This window comes from Macrobrachium rosenbergii, chromosome 16 (assembly GCF_040412425.1).
Source record: "Macrobrachium rosenbergii isolate ZJJX-2024 chromosome 16, ASM4041242v1, whole genome shotgun sequence".
Lineage (NCBI taxonomy): Eukaryota > Metazoa > Arthropoda > Malacostraca > Decapoda > Palaemonidae > Macrobrachium > Macrobrachium rosenbergii.
Genome location: NC_089756.1, coordinates 46,233,772 through 46,258,130, shown reverse-complemented (window position 1 = coordinate 46,258,130; position 24,359 = coordinate 46,233,772). Strand labels below are relative to the sequence as shown.

Below are 24,359 nucleotides of genomic sequence, written 5' to 3'. Positions count from 1 at the left end.
AATCCACTGAATACAGCGAACACCCAGGACTCGAAACAGGTATCGGTAACCTTTCCAAAACTTGCAGAAGCCCCTTTGAAGGTCCTGTCAACGTCAGGAGAAATATTGACTTTTCCTGCAAGGCTGTCAGTACTGCAGGGGCACGCATCCACACTGCGCTTACTCACTCAATATCATCAACCGCTTCGGGATGCATATATTGGGCAAAGTAAAAATGACTGACAAACATTGTAATATAAAAATACACTATGAATACGTAAGAAAGATTTTGGCGCACAATAAATGATGGCAAAGGGAAGTACTGATATTCTCTTTGAAATTACTAAAAATCTAAAATACATTTTTCACAAGAATTAATAAAAAAAATACTGATGAAATCATACAAGTAATTTTAAGCATCAAGTAAATAAGATGGGTGAATAGGTATTTCAACACTAACAACACTATGAAACACGAAGCGGCATCTAACATGCTATTATCACGAAGAGTTATTGATTTTTTTTTTTGTAAACGTTATTTCTGTATATTTAGGTTTTAACGTTCTTCAAAATTATGAAGATTAAGCTTATCATTTCTTTACTGAAAAATCGTTTCTACTTTTACCTTTGACCTTTTTAATTATTTACTTTTTTTCTTGCGCACTTGATAGTCACAAAGGTTTGCATACAAATACACGTTAATTTAGGCAGTCATTATTCAAAGTACTGTGATTAGTTGCGTCACCACACATGGAATACATAATTATATATATGTATATATATCCATATATATACAAATATATATTATATATAAAATATAATATATATATTGTATATAATTATATATATACAGTACATATGTATATAATTATATATATACATATATATATTATATATACATATATATAATATATGTGTATATAATTATATATATATATATATATATATATATATATATATATATATATATATATATATATATTATGTATATATAACTGTATATATATTATACATTTGTAAACAAAATATATATACCAGAACGTTACAGCCAGTAGGTTTCTTTGTCTTTAGGGATGTATATGCATTATATAAATTATATATATATATATATATATATATATATATATATATATATATATATATATATATATATATGTATACACGTGTGTATGTATGTATATATTGTGTGTGTCTTTGTGTGAGATGGAAGAATGGAAGCTGTTGATCATAGTTCTTTGGAAGTATATGAAACGGATGATGGTAGGATGAGGACAGAAGTGAAGCAAGGAATGTTTCGGGGTGCATGGCAGAAGTCGTGGAAGATAATTCGAGGGTCCATGAGAGCTAGATTCGGAAAGCATGGAGAATCTGTTGATAAATTCCACTTTATTGAAATGAATTGCGAATGATGAATGTAAATGTAAGGAAAAAGGTTGCAGCTGTTGATATTAGCTATTTTATGGTTTGGGCGGCATAAGGACTGAAAGGGGCAGAGACTCTGGAGATACCTGCAAGGGGTCTTATAAAAAGTTAGTATGCGTAGCTGTAATGATGGATCTGGGTATTTTGAGACGGCTGGTGGAAAGTGTGTATTTGGAAGCGTTGGGAGAAAGGAGGAAAGGAGGATGCAACTGACGAGCAAGAAACAAATTCATAAGAGATATAATATTCGCCACTTATCCAAATGACGACGGTATAAGTAAACTGAGATATATCATGCACTGTGGGCTTCATGATTGCTTTACATTGAAATCACTATTATAAATGTTTCATTACATCAGCTAAACGATCAGTACCTAGGGATAAAATCTGCACAATTCCATTGCAATACTAATATGTGTTAACACGCATATGAGACTGTTGAGTTTCTTGAAACTTTCCACCGGAATGAATCTAATTACCACTCCTCAAAACGCTAGCATCTCGACTGAGAATTTCTAATTTTATTAAGCAGAACATTACACATTCACGAACTAAACTTCGGAGATGCGAAAGAAAGCCTGCTTGCTCAGCATTAATTTTCTGATGCGTCAGAGGAAGGCTTTTGAAGATTGCAAATTGGCTCTTAGCATGAGGATCCGTAAGAAGTCGAGACCTGGATTTACATAAACAGGCCAACAGGACCAAAGCTCCAGATGTTTTAATAGAGGCTGAGCCCAATTAACCAGTCGGGGAAAGTTTGTGCAAACAGCGTAAGAAGTTTTTTGCACCCGGGATCTTCTCTCCATTTCTCTCTTTCGCATTTCATTTCCTTCTCTTTTCATTCTTTTTTCCATTCTTATTCTCAGTTTGCTTCCTCATCTTAATAATTTCGATAGTGTGTCTCCTTGTTTTTCGGTGCATGTTGACAACAAAATAGCCGAATTATTTCGTGAATTATATATAGTTTAGAACTGCTATTTTTTTCTGTTCAAACGGTTTCTTATGAGTTTAAATATATCTGTAACTTTAAGGAAATAATCACATTAGCCTTTATCATGGAAGTCATTTCATACGCTCTCCCCTCGTTCAAACAGAATGGCAGATGGCAAAGATAAAAATTTAGTTAGTAATTTATAAAATTAATTATTAATATAGTTTCTACAGCTATCGTCCATTTTTCAGGCAAAATTATCTTAGAGAAACCTCATGAACCGGAAATAAGGTACCGAAAATAAGGGCAAAAATGTTAACCTGTCTAAATCTATTTAATAAGGTTTGTAATTCGTCTTTTCACTTATACAGTATATCACAGGATAAACCATGTAGACTACTTTGTGTTCTAATATACTTTGTAAAAGTTATAAAGTGTATACTAACAAAAACGCAGTTATTAACATATAAAAAATCTAAAGTGCTGTTAACCCGCAGAATATAATAGGCAGTAAAATTTCAAGTCCTGTCTGATGTTTGAAAATAACAATAGTGCTATATATATATATATATATATATATATATATATATATATATATATATATATATATATATATATATATATATATATATATATATATATATATATATATATACATTATATATATATATATATATATATATATATATATATATATATATATATATATATATATATATATATATATATATATATATATATATATATATATATATATATATATAATTTATATATATATATATATATATATTTATATATATATATACTATATACCAACCATATATAAATTTTATAGTATTTTGATCTGTATATATAATATATATATATATATATATATTTATATATATATATCCATATAAATAAATGAACTATATAAAACAACCATACTAAAGGTAGATATATATTGTCTTTCCACAGGATATAGATATATATATATCAGAACATAAAATGACATCTTCAGCCAAATATATATGTACATATATATTATAAATGTATACATACACATATATATAAGCCTGCCGAGTAAAAATAAGAAACACCAATTTACTCGGAGTTCTGTTAAAGTACGAGTAAAGATTTGGTCACGAGTTTTCTTTATTCCTGAATATGTTCTTTGGCTTTCAGGTTTTAATGCACGAGTGGAATGTAATCGGGTTTTTACTCGTCAGTAATGGAGGCTCAAGTCAATACATTTCGACGTTCTCAGACATTATTATTATTATTATTATTGGCAATCTGCAGCCTCGAGTCGTGTATGTGTTATATTTTCCTTACTGGCGTATGTTTAACTCTCTCTTGCAGAGGGACCAATTATTATTATTATTATTATTATTATTGGATCAAAATATAAATTACTTAATTTAACCCTGTAACGAGGAGACTATAATATCGAGAATTAAAAGATTTCCACAATAATGTTAACAATATCTATTTAACTGTGCATAATTATTTTTAACACTACTGTGGCTTTCAATTCTCATTATTATTATTATTATTATTATTATTATTATTATTATTATTATTATTATTATTATTATTATTATTATTATCATCGTAATTTTGTCTATAGGACTTATTGCTCTTGCCCTCAGTATAGCATTATTATTATTTGCGTGACTTGCATTACACAACATTCAGAAGGAGAAAATTAAAACGAAGTGCGGTGAATGATGACAGATTGGGGCAGACCCGCTTTTTATTCACTGATATCCACAGGTCTTGAGGAGAATAATAACGGCAAATTTATACTCTTCAAAATGGAGGGCAAATGAATGAAATGGATAAGAGAACCCTGATAAATGATGAGCAAACAGAATGAGAAATGGGGCGAAGGGGAAAAGATATTATTATTATTATTATTATTATTATTATTATTATTATTATTGAACCTAGAAGATAAAAATTAAAAGCCAAATCTGTCTTTCTTATTCTTGTTATAAAGTATTAGTATTTGTTGGTCCTTGTGCATCTGGAGTTGATTTCTTTGTGTTTGTTTCTTTCAAACGTCATTATTAGTGTTATTTTTTTACTTTTACTAACAGTAGTCCAAGTATCATTAACCATCTGATAATTCCTAGTTTAATTGTAAAATTGCTAAACAGGAAAGAGTGGTGTCTGTTCCGTTACATATCTTCAGTTCTAAAATCACTATTCATCTTCGTTTGTCCCCATAATGGAGGGCATAAAAATGGATGATACCGACAAATAGCTCAATATAACTAAATAAACACCCATTCATGACCATCACGAGTTCTAGACCATGTATCAGTTAGCCACCCTTGTAATTCCTCTCATCTAAAATAAAAAATAAAAGTAAATAAACAAATACATAAAAAAAAACATCCATTTCTTTGTAAAGGGGAGCCTTCGTCTACCATTCCTCTATTCCAGGCCAGACTCAACCCTACGCAACCAATTCGGGGGCTAATTGTCGTAATTGCTGTTACTGACTCAAATGGTTTCTGTAAATTGCTCTAATGCGTGCATGACGTCACTGCTGCCAAGATAACCGGAAGGGCAGGGATACCAGAATGCAGGAATGGGCGAATGAGGAAAGATCTGGGAGAGGGGAGTGCCAGAATATTTGAGAGAGCTGTTCACTGAGGCAAGAGTAGGAGAGAATTCACGGAGGACAATTTACACCCAATGAAATAGATTTAATCAGTTTAGCTAAGGAAAATTTGAAAAGAACTCGGTCAGGAAAGACTTGATAGGGGTTTCAATTACGAAAAATTTCTAAAGGGGCCAGTGAGAAAAGATTTCAAATGGTAATAGTAAGGAATTGTATATTAGGCTTTATGAGAAGGCAGAATTGGAAATATTTCAAACAGGAACGATCTAGAATGGGCCAAATGGAAAAATATATTAATTGCAGTAAAAATAAAAGAGATTTGGGGGAATTTTGAAGGCAATTTTGAAAGGGATTTAATCTTAATACAATCTAGGAAACCTGCGAGGAAAGTTTTGCGTTTAACAATGGGAGATATGGATTGGGTTAGCAAGGAAAGATTTTATACGGGAATAATTCAGAAAAGGGTTTAAATACAAAAGCATATTAACGGATTACATTAACCAAAATTAAGGGAGTAGTACTAAATAACCCCATAGTTTCGAATATATCATCCATATCATTCTTAAAAATGTGGAAACATTCATAATATGAAAAGTTCAAAATGCCAATAACTCATAAAGCAAACTTAAACACACTAGTGCCGCGCATGCAATGAGGGAAAGAAAGAGAGGATAATAAAAAGCTGTACACCATACAAAAATGACTATATACAATCAGTTTACAAGACGCCACCTACAAAAGGTAAGGAATATTTTAAAGGGCGGTAACGTCGGTCGAAATTAACATGTGATGAATATTACTAGAAGTATCCAAAAACCAGTTTGTGTGACTGGTAAAGAAAATGTATAAGTTTTCAAGTTAATATTTTAAATAAGAAGTCTCAACTTATATATAAAAGTAACGAATAAAGTCCGTGGAAATTCGGTGTGCCCTCATAGGATTCATTCTTAAATGAAACGTAAAAACTGGAGAAGATAAGTTAAAGAAGTTGGATAGCTAAGCAAAACCCGATGCAGCTGGGGATGAAGGGACATTTTAATGAACCATCGTCAGAGTGCCACACAAAGCCCACCATAAGTGGCACACCCCTTTGTGAGGCAGTCAAGAAAGAAACAGGGATGAATAACACAGCATACAGAATTTAAGCCAAAGGCTAAGCACTGGGACCTATGAGGTCATTCCGTGCTGAAAGGTGACACAGAAGGAAAACCTCGCAGTTGCCCTATGAAATAACTGTTGGAGGGAGTGTAAAGCCAGATGGAAGAAAGAGAATTTGAACGGAGGTACAGGAAAAGGAAAGAGAGAGGTTGCAGCTAGGAGCCGAACGGACGCTGCAAGACCATTAAGTAACGCCTAAAGTACACCACGTGAGGTGCACTGACAGCACTACCTCGCTACGGGGAGAAACACGAATGAATCGAGATGAGGAGTTCGAAAGAAGAGGGGGTGGGGTGGGGGGGGTTGAATGAGGAAGGCAGATGACGGACGTCCTTGTTTTTACGCCGAAATGCAAAGGATTCGCCAGCGTGAAAGCCAACCGAAGCATTAAGCTTGATTTACGTGATGAAGATTAGCCTAAGCACGATGAAAGATAGAAAACAGAGGATATGAATAAGAGTAACGTTGAAAAGATAGCATTTTAGTATTAACGGGATAAGTGTCCGCTAATTCGTTGAAACAAATTTCATTATTCTATAAGTAGCTTTAAATGGCATCCATAATGTCAAGGTGTAAGCCTGCAAATGAAATGCAGGTCTAAAATATCGGCAGAGAGAGAGAGAGAGAGAGAGAGAGAGAGAGAGAGAGAGAGAGAGAGAGAGAGAGAGAGAGAGAGAATATAATTCAACTTCTCATATTTATTAGGTGATGAGATAGAAGAAATAAGAAAGGGACCCTCTAGTTCAAGGTTTTATCGTCTGTGAATATTCTCATTCATTAATATCATAAATGTAATAATAATGATAAAAATAATAAGTAAATCTATTCCCAAGTTCCATGAAAACCGTAAAAAACCCTATTAATGAAAGGGCTCCTGGAACAACACAAGATATTAAGAAATAACTAATCCCTTCAACAGTAATAATGTTTTCAACTCAACATTTCCCAACAGAATTCTCTACACTAATAATAAATGCATAAATATTTAAAACATATATAAGGTATACGTTAAACATTTACATATATATGTTCATCAAATCATGCATCAATTTTGACTGTGATTTTTTATTTTTCTAATATGCACACACTTGTAAATCCCTTTGGGTTTATCTTCAAATTTTTTATGTCCTTGTACGCGTGATTGTGCTGAGAAACAGGTGGATAGGGAATGCCGATAAATTGGAGGAAAACAGAAATGGAATTTATCCATTAGTCCTCCCAGATAAATCGACTAAGCCGAGTGTTACAGCCGCCTCCTTTGGATTCTTTAAATTCTCGCTTCTGCTTTCGACACTGTCCAGACACGCAAGTCATTCTATCCCTCGTAAAGCAACATGCTATTGACCTTGATTGCGTCCTCGGCCTACATCTGTCTTTAATGTGTTTTAACTGATTTTGTCTCACTTCCGTAATTGCTGCGGTTATTATTAAAATATCCTCGTTTTTATTTGTTGACTGAATATTTTTTTTTTTTTTTTTTTTTTTTTTTGCCTTCGCGAAAAATTACAAGTACCTATTAGCATACAGATGTGTACAAAAGTTTACATATACAATCCTGTATGTACGTATATGTTAGTAGTTTTACCTTGACCTACGAAGCAAGATACTTCTCATATACTTCATTTATTGTAACGTATTTACTACTGAATGTGAAAGTTACTTGTTATGAAGCTATGGCCAGTAACCTGTTTTCTACAGGTGCACTTCAGTTTTCCTTTTCCATCTCTCTGGAATTAGAATTGGAATAAGAAATTTAGGCCAAGTGCTGAAACAAGTGTTAAGAGAGGGTGCAAAGTAAGTTGGGAGAAAGAGAATATGAGCGGAGGTGTGGCAAACGGAATGAAGGGGTTTGCAGCTATGAGCCAAAGGCATAGGTGACCTTTCGTTTGATGCAAATCATCAGTCACTCGATATCTTTAAACTTTGTACTGATTCACTGATACTTAATGCAACTAATTTATGTCTCAATGGCACTGTTAATAATCAAAGTACTTAACAGTGTACTTGGTATTCTGTCAACAGTTTACAGTTTGTTTTGCGACTTGCCTCTCATAAGGGTAATTATTACTTATTACTTAATTCCATTAAACATGAAATATAACGCATTCGGATTAATGGCAGTAAAACTAATATAATAACGAATATATTGGAGGAACTGCTATCAATTAACGGCTTTTGGTAACAGTACCACTGGCTTACGTTTTTTCTGTTTACTCGTTTTGAGTGAATCTTAATCATCCGTTCACCACCCTGAAACTAGATGCGCCCATAACCTCGGAACGCCGTTTTTCTTTCGTTCTTTTCGCTTTTTTTTCTGGGCAAACTGTAGTTCACGTTCACCGAAGATTGATTATTTTCTACAACAGATATTACATTCGTTTTTGAGAGACCCGTGTTTGCCGTTCACATGGCTGTACAGTCTGAACAAGGTACGTAAGCGGTGGGAAGTTTCTAACGGTCCGGGAAGCTCCCTCAGTAAACTCGACAGAGGCCTTTCGAACCTTTGGCTTCTCCTCTCCTAAACAGCTCCTGACTTATCAAACAAAAGTTCCGAATGGTTCCTCGGGGAAATATGATGTCTTGTGATGATGCATTCACTTTCAACATCTGAAAACCTCCTCCATATCGAGGACTTAGCAGTGGAGTCTTGGGTAAGAGATTCACCGGTGCTGCTTTGGTTTGTTGTCTACCCATTACCTGGGTGTATGTGTTACAATCAGGAATTTCACGATATCCCTAGGTTATATATGAAATGACCAATTCGCTTAGGAACATTTGATTCCAGAGGGCTTAGTAGTAAGCACGGCGAAACTGATTCATCTACACTGTTTCGCCGTGTTTAGTACTAGCCCTGGGATCAAATGTGTTTCGCCATGTATAGTACTAGCCCCCGGGGATCAAATGCACTTAGGGACATTTTGATCCCCCAGGGGCAGTACTAAACACGGCGAAACACATTTGACCCCCAGGGGCTAGTACTAGTAATAAACACAGCAAAACAGTGTAGATGAACCACTGTTTCGCCATGTTTAGTACTAGCCCTCGGGGATCAAGTGTTCCAAAGTGAATTGGTCATTTCACATATCCCCTAGGGATTCCGTGAAATCCCTGGATTTCACGTATTTACTGTAACATTTATACTTTGATACCCGAGGGTCTAGTGCTAAACACTGCGTCCTAAGGAGCTTCCACCGTGTTTAGTACTAGCACCTCGGAGTAGTAGGCGACGCGTAGATAAGACAAAGTAGCACCGACTCACCTTTAGTGCTACGAATCTGTGCACCCATGTTATTTTAGTTTTAATAATTAATCTACGGTAATAAAGAAGGTACACATGGCATGCTTTACGGAAAAGGAACCTTCTCTAAATATTCCAAACTCCTGCATACTGACCCCACCACCCTCCATCCCCTTACTCAAGCACACACAGGAGGGGAAAAAAAAAAGCTATTTAAGGCGCACATCTCTTCAACGAGAAAGCAAACTGTTGCGTTGTTGTGGGAAATTCTCCTCACTAATCGTTTTCTTCTCACTATTTCGTTTTCTTATGAGCGTTAGTGGCAAATAGTATCTCTCTATTTCTGTGAACATACAAGTGATATATGTGTATTTGTGTGTGCAGATACTGAATACCAATGAAGTGAAAAGGCGAAAGCATCAAGATGGATTGCTACGTAGAAGTGGAACGCGATGCATTGAGAGAGAGACAGAGAAATGTAGATGCGGCGATGAATTATAAAAGTTGACGTTGAATAGATAGGTAGGTGTTTCGTGGTAGTTCGGTCATACTGATATGCGACGACAGCCCGGTGAAAACGATGTGTAGTTAAAAAATCTTGATAGGAAGGAGAAGGAACTGAGAACGTCCAAGATATTAAGGGTAGAAGGAACCTTACTGTCATGGAAAAAAAACTGCATGCAAGATATGGGTAATTGAAACCAGGTTGTCAGATTGGCCATTTCATGGCCAAATTCTTTAAATTTGGCCATTCTTTGAACTCTGTGGCCATGAAAAATTAGTTTGGCCATTAAATGTACTCCCGAAATGCTACTAAAGCACTACAGCAAAACCCTTTATGACTCAGAGCGCAGAAAAAGAAGAACAAGATATCAATATCTTGAGGAATGCTGTCAATTTAACAGCTGTGTTTCCCTGTAAGTATTTTAAGATTAAAGTATTTTTGATGACATATAATCAAATACATAGGCATAAAATATACACGGTTAATTGTTGGTATGTTAATTCACACAATTCAATCATTTTGTATCTTTGCCCATATTTTTGGCCAAGTACTTTTCCAAAGTGGCCATTTTTCGCCATATTTTCTTTAAATTTTGGCCATGAGCTGTTGTGTTCATCTGGCACCCTGACTGAAACAGTGTAAGCAGAGCTCACGAATGAGAATAATCGACATACCCACTATGTCCTTTATTACTCCATGGCCATCTTTTATTTGGAGAAAACGTATAATGTATGCATATAGATAAATAATATATATACTATACACTAATATATTTATATATATATATATATATATATATATATATATAAACATATATATATATATATATATATATATATATATATTAATTTGATGTGGCCAAAATATTTTAGTTTCTTATTTCCTACCACCATACAGGATTAAATTGATATAGAATTTAGGCCAAATACTAAGAAACCTAAGGTCATTCAGCGCTGAAACGGAAATTGACAGTAAAAGGTTTGAAAGGTGTAACAGGAGGAAAACTCGCATTTGCACTATGAATCAATTGTTAGGAGAGGGTGGAAAGTAAGATGGAAAAAGAATATGAAAGGAGATACAGTAAAAGGAACGAAAGGGTTGCTGCCAGGGGCCGAGGGCAGGCTGCAAAGAACCTTAAGTAATGCCTACAGGGCACCGCACGAGGTGCACTAACGGCACTAGCCCCTTACGGGTTACAGGAGTAAAAGGTGATTGCAGATGGCTTAAAAATAATTTTTTAAAAAACTCCCATGGCACTTACGATTTTATTCCCAACAAGGCTCCCACCAAACCTAAACTAACCCCTATGACCTGGGGCAATTTGAATTACTATCACAAACTATTGCAGGGTAACAAAATCCATAAAATACCACTTAATGGCGCCATCCTTTACCTGATCCAGCAATTATAGAATCCTGTCTTGTGCCTCTCGAGTCAAAGATACCAGTCGAAATGCGTTCATGATGATATATATATATATATATATATATATATATATATATATATATATATATATATATATATATATATATATATATATAAATATATGACAATGTTCATCCGGTTCCGTAACCCGAAATATTAGAAAGGCGAGACGGCACAATCACGACAGTAAATGACAGTCGTCATTTCCGCCAACATCTAAGCTCTCTAAATTCCCTACGCAACCTAGTGCAACACTTTTTTCGCTGCTTCTGCAACCATAACACTTGTAACGTAAGCATGCAGAACTGGTAATTTATTTACTCACCGTTAAGAAGCAAGACTGCGAGATCCCCATTCGAAGCCGAAACTATTGAGTTTTGTTTGTCACACAACGAAAACTTGCTTGATGTCGATAGAATTATAAACAACTCGAGGATTCCTCGGCCTAGGGATAGTAAACTTCACCGTACCTGGAATGGGAATTAAGTTGATAGATGGTTAGAGTTTACCAGTATCGACTTGCCTATGGTACTATCATACTACCAGTTTATTAATTTTACCACATACAACACGTTATGCAGCAGTCATAATTTGGTAATAAAAACGGACAAAAAAATGAAATGTTATACAGGGAAATATTTCGTGTTATACAGTATATTTTATTCAACAGGTGTCCGTAAATAAAAAAAATGTCTACCTTCCCAACAGGTCTTAGCCTGTCTAGCTAGGATCTTCGTTAGCTGGAATCTTTACCAGACTAGTTTGTGTCAAACTTGTCATGAATCTTGTAAAAAAAATTACGCGAAGTGAGGTTTCACAAGTTACAAAGCACGCAGTTTTGAGAAATAGATTAGTAACGTACTTACATGCATGGACTTAGTTCTATATAAACTGTAGTTCCACCATAATCATACACTTTTCCAATAAATACATCAAAAGGCATGCCGGATCGCGATAAATACCGCCCAAATTATTGTAACCTAGGACCTGCAGTAACCTAAGCTGTAGCTCTAGAGTAGCGCACACTTAACCAAGCAAATGAGAGGGGGGGGGGGGTGTTAAGCCCTACCAAGTCGATTTCTCATTCACTGATTAAGTGACCTGTGGCGTGCTTTTTCACTATGTATTCGGTGCCACCGTGTACTGCCTAAGCTTTTCCATATAACTCATCCCAATATATTGTGCATTTTACAAAGAACAAGAGACACAAGCTATCAGCTACACATCACGGCCTATGAACGCTTCCACAAGAGCTATTGAAGGAAAATGTGGGTAACTGGATAACAAATTGTGTGTCATGTCCATAAAAATAAAAAAAAAATAATCAGAATGGATAAAGCTCACTTCATGGCAAAACAAAAAGTTTATTTCGTCCCAAAGCATGATCCTTTGCACTTTGATAAAAAATAGTACTATAATTTGAATCTACTTCAATTATCACAATTTTGTTTTGTTAGACCTTTATAATGAGGCCCTGCGATAGTTCCATGTAATTTAACACTGATATGCTCATATGTAGGGTAGGGCTAACTGCATAGTATTCCCTTCATCTGTCTAACTGAATTTCATTGTCTACGTATAATATAAAGAACTTAATGCAAAATGAGCCTAAACGTTTCTGTGCTGTTTCGATGTTCAGCCGGTATACCAAGAAAAATATTTCGATGTCAGTTTGAGATATACTGTTACGGTTCATATAAAATACAACCACCGAATCAATATTTACAGGACAGGGAAAAGGAAACAGTGTGTTGATGGTCTGAGACCCAAGACTTAGGCTATTATGATATTCAACTGACGGACAGCAGTGAACACTCCATAACCTTTAATGTAGGGGCTTAAATTTTTGTTACCAATATATAGCCTACAGGCAGCTTACAGTAGCAGTTATAGTTGGTACCATGTCATACCGTCTAAAAGCTGCTTATCAGGAGAATACTTCTCCGTCATATGAAGTTGCTTATCCAGCAGCATTTTAAAAACGAACAGTTGACAACTGATACGCCACAGGATTAGTAACACAGTTGTTTACTACTACGTACCAGCCCAGGATGAATTTATTCCTGAAGATAATACATTTAGTGATATTCATTTCTGTTTCGTTTAACTTGTTAAATTAGATAATTATCGGTGCGCACAGGATAGTTCCTTGACCGGGTCCGGAGAGTGAACACTGCTGTTGTATGTCTCACTGACTAACCGACCGAACTGCACCATCGAGAAGCATTTGTGGAAAAAGTAATGATAATTTTATTCATAATGTCCTGTATTTTCTTAATTAAATCAAGTATTCTCAGTTAATTTTGCAATGCCAAATCCCATTATTTTACTTTTAACATAGTTGTAATGTTATATTCAGGTTTTACAAAAGTAAAGATAACATTCTTCCATAATATAGTAGCTCATGAGGAAGACGTGTCAATTTTTTGTAACCTTTGAAACTTCAGCGATAACAATACATGGGTAGACTGCAATGTGTTTTTCTACATGGGTACATTTCATCTTTGCATTAGGGCAATAGATATAGGGTACAAAAGTTTATGTTTTGGTAATGCTAGGCATTTTCCCTGTTTAAATCATCTAAGAGTTGGTACAGTTTCTCAGAGAATTTAGGTTTACAAATTTAGAGGACGAGGTTGCCCCAGGATACGTTTCTCTGCTTGTTTCACATATTTTCAGTTTAATTTATTTTTACTTGTATTTGATTTTAAAAGACTCTTGTCGAACTGAAACCATACTTGCTGAGGCTGTGCGTAAGTCACTCATATCTTATATGCTCGGTGGTCAACTCTAAAGGTATCAAGACATTCGTTATTTAGACCTATGATCGTCCAGTGCAAACGAAGGAGCAAACCTGGATACCCATTATCAATCAATTAGACCTATGATGATGAAAAACAAATCCGTTCGATGGCGCTACGTATTACTCCAGTGGCTTTCGGATCTCGTTGTGACCAATTGCCTCTTGCACTACCCTTTTCAATGATGGTAACTAGGCCTATGCCTAGTATTTATTAAGAGCTTCCCATCCAAGTACTGACCAAATCTAAAGTTAGTCAACTTCAGTGAAAAACACATTACCGCATACCTATACGCTGTCGTTACCTATTAAAAGTAATAACCAAAACTCAACATTATTTAACTGAACTAAATCGTAAGTTTACCATACGTAAGGAACGTTTTACTGTCTATAAGTAACGCTGCCTGTAAACTTGATTGGATGTTTATATATGTAAAGGTTTCTTTTGCGAGGTGACCACTGGTTGGTCAATACTGGCATATGAAGAACCAAAATAAAATTAACAATTGTGTAGGAATCGAATCAAACCAATCCATTACCATTAGCCTAACAGTTCACCCAACTAACGCATAGTTAAAAAAAAAATTCGATAAAATATGTTTCATAACTTCAGCATCACAATTAATAACAGGAACAACAAATTTAAATAAACTGACCTTACGAATTACGTCAGGGAAAATCCCTCTGTGTTACATCTTTACGTAACCCATCAGGCGAAAGCACGGGCAAATTGCAACAGGATCACAGAGCGTCAATCACTGCAATGACGATCTCCCGGCATAGCGTGTGACCTCGGGCGGCCATATTGAAAGGTCTCGGTCCAGCTCATAGTACTATACTTTATTATTATTATTATTATTATTATTATTATTATTATTATTATTATTATTTAACCCAATATCAATGACAAAAATTACCTTACAAAAACAGGTTGGCCTAAGCATTCCAACCATTGTGGTCAAGGCCTAAGCATCAGCTCTTGGCATAAATGGTTCCTGTAAATTACAGGACTTTCTTTGCATAGTGTCACTGAACACTAACTAAACAGCAATGTACTCACTGAACCCTGAATGCTCATTGAGTCCCTAAACACTCATTAAACACTAAACAGTCAATGAACATTCACTAATCACTCATTAAACACTCACTAAAATTTACACACTAAACATCCACCAAATACTAATTTTCACAATACATTCATTAAACACTCACTAAACATTCACTGAATACTTACTAAATATTCACTTAACACTAACATTCACAAAACATTCACCAAACCCTCATCAAACATCCACTGAATACACACTAAATATTCACTGAATACTTACACACTAAACATTCATTAAACAATAACATTCACTAAACCTTCACTAAACCCTAAACACTTACTAAGCACTTACACATTAAACATTCACTAAACACTAACATTCACAAGACATTCACTAAACACTCACTAAACTGTATATATATTTATTTATTATTCTGAGGTCTTTTCAAGAACTGTCATTACGATAAATGAGGAAGTCCTGAGAACCGAACAAAATAAAGTTTCTTAAAATTGCGTCCATATTGCAAAGAAAACAAAAATAAGCAGTGTCTAAATCTTATTCTGAGGTCTTTCTATGGGGAATTTTTTAGAATAAAAATAAAAGTTTCTGAAAAATACGTCTATATTGCCAAAAATGAAAGAAAAAAAATTAAGCAGTGGCCGATACTGCAGCTCTCCTGTAACGAAGCTTTCGAAAAGAAAACTGGCGGTATCTGGCACTGAGTTATTGTCCAAGGAGATAGTCAGTTTATTCGCTTCTCGTCCCCCCCCAACAAAAAAATCACAGAGGCATCCTGACAGTTTTCCAGGACGCGAGATAAGAGGAAAAAAATAATGACAACGAAAATTACTTCATTTTAAACCACAATGCAGACGATCGAAAGGCGCCTCCTTGGGAACGGGACACTTTCCGCTATTCCTTGTAATGTCCTGAAGGTGGGCAGGACGAAGACCCCGATTCCTTGGCGCTCAGGGGAATATTACTATTCTTGTGTCCTAAAGGTGGGCTGGGGGAAGACCCCGTTTCCTTCGGGGATTGGAGGATCCTGGCAGTCACAAGACTGCCGTTGCTTTGGAATGGAATGGAATATAAAATTCAGGCCAAAGGCCAAGCGCTGGGACCACTGAGGTCATTCAGCGCTGAAAGGGAAATTGAAAGTAAAACTGTTTTAAAGCTGTAACAAGAGGAAAACCTCACAGTTACACTATGAAACAATTGTTAGGAGAGGGTTGAGGGAAGTAAGATGGAAATGAGAGACAATGAACGGAGGTACAGTCAAAGGAATGAAAGTGGTTGCAGCTGGGGGTAGAAGGTATGCTGCAAAAGAACCTTAAGTAATGCCTACCGTGCGCCGCGTGAGATGCACGGCACTATCCCCCCGACGCGTCGGGGTGTGGGTGCTTTGGCATATACCGAAGTTTGGGAATACTAGGTTTATGGTTACCAAACGACGCTAAGGGGAATATTATGGGGCACAAGAAAACAATGATACTCAAGTAAGACTTGCACAATTGACAAGAGATGGATGATGAGTAATTCCATCTACTCACATTTCAAATGAGGGGAAAATTCAGTCTTTCATATTTAAATCTGTTGTTTTCAGTCTACACTGAATTAACTTTAACCTGTTTGTATGTTCTATGAGACTTCTAAAAGACTTTGTTTTCCGTGACGCACGTCATATATTACTTTCAGAAAAGCGAAAATCAACAAAATATATATTTTTACATTTTCAAACATGTTCTTCATAGAATACTAATTCACCAATATCTTTCACAGACCAGCTGGATGCAAGGCAAACGAAATCTTTCTTTTTTCACAGACCAATTACATCTTTGAAATAAGTTAGGGTACTAATTTATCTTGGTACGAAAATTGACATTTTCAGGATTATTTTGTTTAATTGCAATAAATTAAAGAATGCCAAATAAATGAACATAATAAAACATGCTACTCCTTTCTAATGAACACCATAATATTCTCTGAAGCTTGAATTTCAAGCCAATGGCTCCTGTGGTGGGCTTGTTCCATATGAATAGGGTTCATCTTCTGAATAATAATAATAATAATAATAATAATAATAATAATAATAATAATAATAATAATAATAATAATAATAATCTCTGGAAACTTGAATTTCAAGTCAATGGCTCCTGTGGTGGGCTTGTTCCATATGAATAGGGTTCATCTTCTGAATAATAATAATAATAATAATAATAATAATAATAATAATAATAATAATAATAATAATAATAATAATAATAATAATAATCTTTAGAAACTTGAATTTCAAGTCAATGGCTCCTGTGGTGGGCTTGTTCCATATAAATGGGGTTCATCCTCTGAATAATAATAATAATAATAATAATAATAATAATAATAATAATAATAATAATAATAATAATAATAATAATAATAATAATAATAATAATGTACATTTCATATCTGACGTTGACTTCTCTTTCTATTTATCAATTTATTTTTTTCTTTTTAAATAAATGATCTTTTCTTTCTGTATTTCCCATTACCTTCCGTTACTTCTTTCTAATGAACACCATAATATTCTTTGGAAGCTTGAATTTCAAGCAAATGGCCCCTGTTGTGGGTTTGTTCCATATGAATAGGGTTCATCCTCTGAATAATAATAATAACCAACCCAACAGAAACCAAAACAGCAACCGCCTTGGAAAAGGCGCCTAGAAAAACAAATCATGATAAATCTAACATAAAGATCTGTTTAAATTTGAGAGGTTCGTTACCTAAGTACAAATTTTCTTTGGGCATCAAATTTACATATATATTTTAGGAAATAAAACTCTGGTACTAAAAGAAACAATAATATTTTATCTTAGAAGGAATGAATCTGTCTGTCTGTCTGTCTGTCTGTCTGTCTGTCTGTCTGTCTTTCTCTGTCTCTCTCTCTCTCTCTCTCTCTCTCTCTCTCTATATCTCTCTATATATATATATATATATATATATATATATATATATATATATATATATATATATATATATATATATATATATATATATATATATATATATATATATATATATATATAGAGAGAGAGAGAGAGAGAGAGAGAGAGAGAGAGAGAGAGAGAGAGAGAGAGAGAGAGAGAGAGAGAGAGAGAGTGTAAGTCGTTAAAATATTTCAACACCCCGACAAAATAATCTTCATTCAATGAAAATGCGTCGAAGCAACCGAATTAAATACAAATATAAATCAGCTTCCCGTCTAAAATAAATTCAGGTAACACACGCCAACATTTACACATCTACAAAAAAGATCTACTTCAATATCTTGAACAGATTCTGCTTCCCTCAAAATCAGCATTCATAAATAGTAGCTGGGTGAAATCATACACTGATAACCATCTTTAACATAAATGAACGTAGGTCCTATGTATAGCTTTAATCACGAATCTTTTGATGTTCCTACGTACACAGACAAAAGATCTCGAAATGCTGAGGGTCAGAAAGGCGTGAGTACTAATGAACCCCAAAAATATAATTTTGTTTTTAATACCAGGCTTCACCTAAAGTAGTCAATGACGGGACGACCATCAGAGCGAAAGATGAGACATTACTTGTTACGAAATAATACAGATGAAATACAAAGTCCATGAAGTCTAACCCCCGTAGGGAGGTAGTGCCATCAGTGCGCCTCATGCGCTGCACTGTAGGCATTACTTAAGGTTCTTTGCAACATGCCTTTGGCCCCTAGCTGCAACCCCTTTCGTTCTTTTTACTGTCCTCCGTTCATACTCTCTTTCTTCCTTCTTACTTTCCACCCTCTCCTAACAATTGATTCATAGTGCAACTGCTTTGAGGTTTTCCTCCTGTTACACCTCCCAAACCTTCTTACTGTCAATTTCCGTTTCAGCGCTGATTGACCTCATAGGCCCCGGTGCTTGGCCTTTGGCCTAAATTCTATATTCAGTTCAATTCGTGAAGTCTAACAAAAGTTCCTGAATTCCAACAGAATTTAATTATGGTCACGCATTCCTAAGAATGAAGGGCAAAAGCAGGGAGAGCACTCCATGCAAAGGGCCCTCTAGGAACGTAAACAAGCCATTTTTCATCTGACGGAGCCAACGAACGGAAACAAATCCAGCCAGGGCGCTACACTACTGACGGATGAGTAGGCGACGGACAAAGCTAATTAGAAAATCCGCCGAGGAAAAAAAAAGTGCCAGTTGGGCTTCGCTGCTAATGAGGAGGAGGTTCACAATTATAACTCGTTTCGTTTTGGGTGGCGCTTAATTGCGAAAAATGTCCGAGTCAGTCGCTTGCAAGGACATCGTCGTTCTTGGACAAATATAGAATTTTCCTCGTGTCATTAACAGCGGTAAAGGGCATTGGAAGAGTCTGAGATTGAGGGAATACAGAAAATAGACAGTAAATAGCTTTTCTTTTTGGGGGGTGGTTAGACAGTTGGAGCAATATTTAATGTCTGAATTCACTGTATGAAAGTATAAATCAATTGACACAAAACACACACTCTCTCTCTCTCTCTCTCTCTCTCTCTCTCTCTCTCTCTCTCACACACACACACACACATATATATGTGTGTAACTGAATCACGAAAATATGGAACGTGATGAATATATAAATAAAGATAAAATCCACGAAGGAAAGGAAACACTGGAGTGCTGCAGAGGCCTTTCAACTCTTTCGTCCTTTACTTAGCAGACTTTATATTTCTTCAGTCAGCTAAGTAAAGGACGAAAGTGTCGAAAGGCCTCGCAGCACTCCAGTGTTTCCCCTTCCTTTGTGGATTTTATCTTTATTTATATATGTGTGTGTGTGTATATACCTCACATACCGTACATCATAATGATGTCATTACTTTTTCAAAGACGCTGAATAAAAATGCACAGAGATTTAAAATGACTGTATTTAAAATACATGCATGAGAGCCTACGTTTAGTAACTAAGAGCACCTATATTATTTTTCCTTTCGCACTAATGCTTCCCCGAGCACGCTAAAATTTTACCTAATCAACGCATACAATAAACGATGTAACTCAAGCCTTACAGAGAGAGAGAGAGAGAGAGAGAGAGAGAGAGAGAGAGAGAAGAGAGAGAGAGAGAGAGAGAGAGAGAGAACTGTATCTTAGTGGACCGCATCATCAACGGATAAACAAAACACAAGACAACTGATTTGCATAAAACTGTATTTGACTTCAAAAGCCTCATCAATGAACATCAAAGTGTTGGGAAGGGATTGCTTTTTATGTAAACATAAATATTAATTAAATATATAAATAAACAAATAATAATAGCGAAGGCTTTAAGTCAAGGAGACAACAAAATAATTATGTTTCCAGAATCAAGTGAAGTCTCCATTATAGATAAAATATAAAGAGAATTTTGTTGTTTGTGAAAATGCATATAAAATAATTTTTTATATCTCAAAGCTTTATTACAATTAAGATTTGATTCAAATTACTTCAGAATGTCCTGGGTAAGAAACGTCCCAAAAGTTGATCAGTCTTTTCAATATAGATAATTTCTGTGATTGACATCTTCAACAAAAAAGATGAAAAGAAGAAATTCTCTCCTATGCAGGAAGATAGTAATGTATCAATCAACATCAATCATTTCCTGATGATGGCGTTTTTCATTAACAAGAAAGTTACTTGAAAAGCAAAGAAAGAAAGAAAGAAAAATAGAGAATTTTTCTTCGGTAAAATTTAGAGGATGCTGGATGAGAGATGAAGAGAAATTGCTTCAAAGATCGGGAGACAGCAGCATGCGGATTCATGAGAGGAAGAGGGACAGTGGAGGCCATCTTCATAAAATGCAAATTTAACTACAGGAAAAAGGCTGAGGAAAACCAGGAGCTGTATTGTTCATTTATAGACCTGGAAAACCTTGGGGAGAAGTGACGTTTTGGTGTTTGAGGAAGAAAGGCCCAGAAAAGTTGGCTAGGCTGGTCGAAATGATATGTCAGGGAACGAGCACAAAAGTAATATTAGCAGTTGGGGAAACAGAAAACTTTGAAGTTAGTGTTGGATTTTTGTTTGTGCTGGTCATGGATGTGTTGAGATCAGGAATGAAGTGCTGTGGGAATTGTTACACGCTGATGATCTGGTGATTACTGCTGAAGATGAGGAGGACCTACAGAGAAGGGCTGGAGAGTGGCAGGAGTCTTTAGAGAGTCTGTTGAGAGGAAAGAAGATCGAGAGGGAGACCGAGTGGGTGGCGAGATAAGAGTGAAGGAAGATAGGAAGAGGTTTGAGGTGGAGGATGATGCTTGGATGAAGGCAGTCGGAGAAGACGCATCAGACAGCCGACCTCTCTCTCTCTCAGCCAGAATCCTTCACGTCTTCAGTTTATTACTATACTAATGAAGTCTTCTGAGGCCCCCCATGAAGCTAGTTCGGGCCGGGATCCTTCATATAACACTAACAAAGTCCTGTGAAGCTCCTCGAAGCTGGACTTGAAGCTGAATCCTTCTCCTCTCCTCCTCCTCCTCCTCCTACACTACCCGTCTTCCAGAAATTACCAGAGGGCATATTCGAAAACTAAAGTATACATCAATCACCAAAGGTTGTTAAGCACAAGGTCATTTCACACAGATGGAAGTTGCAGTCAAGAAGCAAAGGTTGCAGGATTGGGAAAAGAAAGTTTTGCCAGTGCCAACAGGCAGAAAATCCGTGGACAGAAGCAGAAAAGAAGGGAACAAGATCCTGAATGAAGCAGCAGTAGCTTTCCCCCTGCTCATTATTTTACCTCTTAAAGTGGTGACCAGGGTAGTTCCAGGCCATTAGTGGACTCCAGACGACGACTTGGTCTTGGTCTCCATGAACTACACTAACGGGACTAAATAAGCGCTGTAACAAAGCGTTTGGGCGTGCTAGCTCGTCGACAAATCACCAGGGTCATTAGCGGACCCACCACGGCGCACTCCCAGAGTGTGTGTAGTGGCGTGAGTATCCTCCAGTAAGAGGGCAATAGTGAGCATGGATCTGGCAAGTTTCCTGTGCAAGTATGTGTAAGTAACTGTATGTGAGTGAGTGGCATGTGAGCGCACTCAATTGTTTAATGTGTATGCAAGGGGGTGTATGTGTGAGGGGGTGGGTAGGTAGGTAGAGGTGGAGAGGGTAGGGATAGGTAGATAGGTGGGAGGAAGATTGGGTGTAAGAAGTACATGAATTTTGTGAGTACTTGAAGTGTTCCTCTTCATTTCTGAATAATCCATCTCTCTCTCTTTCTCTATTTCTTTCTTTCTTGCAGTCTTTTCCTCATCCTTGTTTCTAACACATATTTTTCTATTTCTCCGAGCCGAGACGAGCCGCCAACGACCCTTCCCGCCGCCGTTGCGTGTCTCCAGGCGTCGGCGGTGGCTCCTCTTGGCTTGGTCGATCGGTGGTGTGGCGGGTCAGGTGGAGCGCCAGCAGCCCCCAACTGCTGGTCGCCGCCCTTCCCAGTCGCTGCGCGTCTTCAGGCGTCGGCGGCGGCTTCTCCTGGCTTGGTCATCGGTGGTGTGGCGGGTCGGGTGGAGCGCCAGCAGCCCCCAACTGCTGGTCGCCGCCCTTCCCGTCGTTGCGCATCTTCAGGCGTCGGCGGCGGGTTCTCTTGGCTTGGTCGTGATCGGTGGTGTGTGCCGGGTCGGGTGGAGCGCCAGCAGCCCCCAACTGCTGGTCGCCGCCCTTCCCGCCGTTGCGTGTCTCCAGGCGTCGGCGGCGGCCCTCTTGGCTTGGTCGATCGGTGGTGTGCCGGGTCAGGTGGAGCGCCAGCAGCCCCCAACTGCTGGTCGCCGCCCTTCCCAGTCGTTGCGCGCATCTTCAGGCCGTCGGCGGCGGTTCTCCTGGCTTGGTCGATCGGTGGTGTGGCGGGTTGGGTGGAGCGCCAGCAGCCCCCAACTGCTGGTCGCCGCCTTCCTGGCCGTTGCGTGTCTCCAGGCGTCGGCGGTGGCTCCTCTTGGCTTGGTCGATCGGTGGTGTGGCGGGTCAGGTGGAGCGCCAGCAGCCCCCAACTGCTGGTCGCCGCCCTTCCCAGTCGTTGCGCATCTTCCAGGCGTCGGCGGCGGTTCTCCTGGCTTGGTCGTATCGGTGGTGTGGCGGGTTGGGTGGAGCGGCCAGCAGCCCCCAACTGCTGGTCGCCGCCCTTCCCGCCGTTGCGTGTCTCCAGGCGTCGGCGGTGGCCCTCTTGGCTTGGTCGATCGGTGGTGTGCCGGGTCAGGTGGAGCGCCAGCAGCCCCCAACTGCTGGTCGCCGCCCTTCCCAGTCGCGCGCATCTTCAGGTGTCGCCGGCGGGTTCTCCTGGCTTGGTCGATCGGTGGTGTGCCGGGTGGGTGGAGCGGCCAGCAGCCCCCAACTGCTGGTCGCCGCCCTTCCCGCCCGTTGCGTGTCTCCAGGCGTCGGCGGTGGCCCTCTTGGCTTGGTCGATCGGTGGTGTGCCGGGTCAGGTGGAGCGCCAGCAGCCCCCAACTGCTGGTCGCCGCCCTTCCCGCCCGTTGCGCATCTTCAGGCGTCGGCGGCGGGTCCTCCTGGCTTGGTCGATCGGTGGTGTGGCGGGTCGGGTGGAGCGCCAGCAGCCCCCAACTGCTGGTCGCCGCCCTTCCCGGCCGCTGCGTGTCTCCAGGCGTCGGCGGTGGCCCTCTTGGCTTGGTCGTATCGGTGGTGTGCTGGGTCGGGTGGAGCGGCCAGCAGCCCCCAACTGCTGGTCGCCGCCCTTCCCAGTCGTTGCGCGCATCTTCAGGCGTCGCCGGCGGGTTCTCCTGGCTTGGTCGATCGGTGGTGTGGCGGGTCGGGTGGAGCGGCCAGCAGCCCCCAACTGCTGGTCGCCGCCCTTCCCGCCGTTGCGTGTCTCCAGGCGTCGGCGGTGGCCCCTCTTGGCTTGGTCGTATCGGTGGTGTGCCGGGTCAGGTGGAGCGGCCAGCAGCCCCCCAACTGCTGGTCGCTCGCCCTTCCCAGTCGTTGCGCATCTTCAGGCGTCGCCGGCGGGTTCTCCTGGCTTGGTCGTATCGGTGGTGTGCCGGGTTGGGTGGAGCGGCCAGCAGCCCCCCAACTGCTGGTCGCTCGCCCTTCCCGGCCGTTGCGTGTCTCCAGGCGTCGGCGGTGGCCCCTCTTGGCTTGGTCGTATCGGTGGTGTGCTGGGTCGGGTGGAGCGCCAGCAGCCCCCAACTGCTGGTCGCCGCCCTTCCCGGCCGTTGCGCGTCTCCAGGCGTGTGGAGCGGCGGCGGCTCGGCTCCTCTTGGCTTGGTCGTGGCAGGTCGGTGGTGTGCTGGT

At 38.6% G+C, this 24,359-nt stretch overlaps 1 long non-coding RNA gene across 3 annotated transcripts in view; it reads right to left on the bottom strand.

The window, feature by feature from the left end:
• Positions 1-24,359, bottom strand: part of LOC136847401 (uncharacterized) — a 632,801-nt gene that overhangs the window by 355,931 nt on the left and 252,511 nt on the right. For all 3 annotated transcript variants that reach the window (XR_010855734.1, XR_010855733.1, XR_010855732.1), the window contains exon 3: positions 11,594-11,738. This is a non-coding gene — a long non-coding RNA (uncharacterized lncRNA). The remainder of the gene's footprint in view (positions 1-11,593; positions 11,739-24,359) is intronic.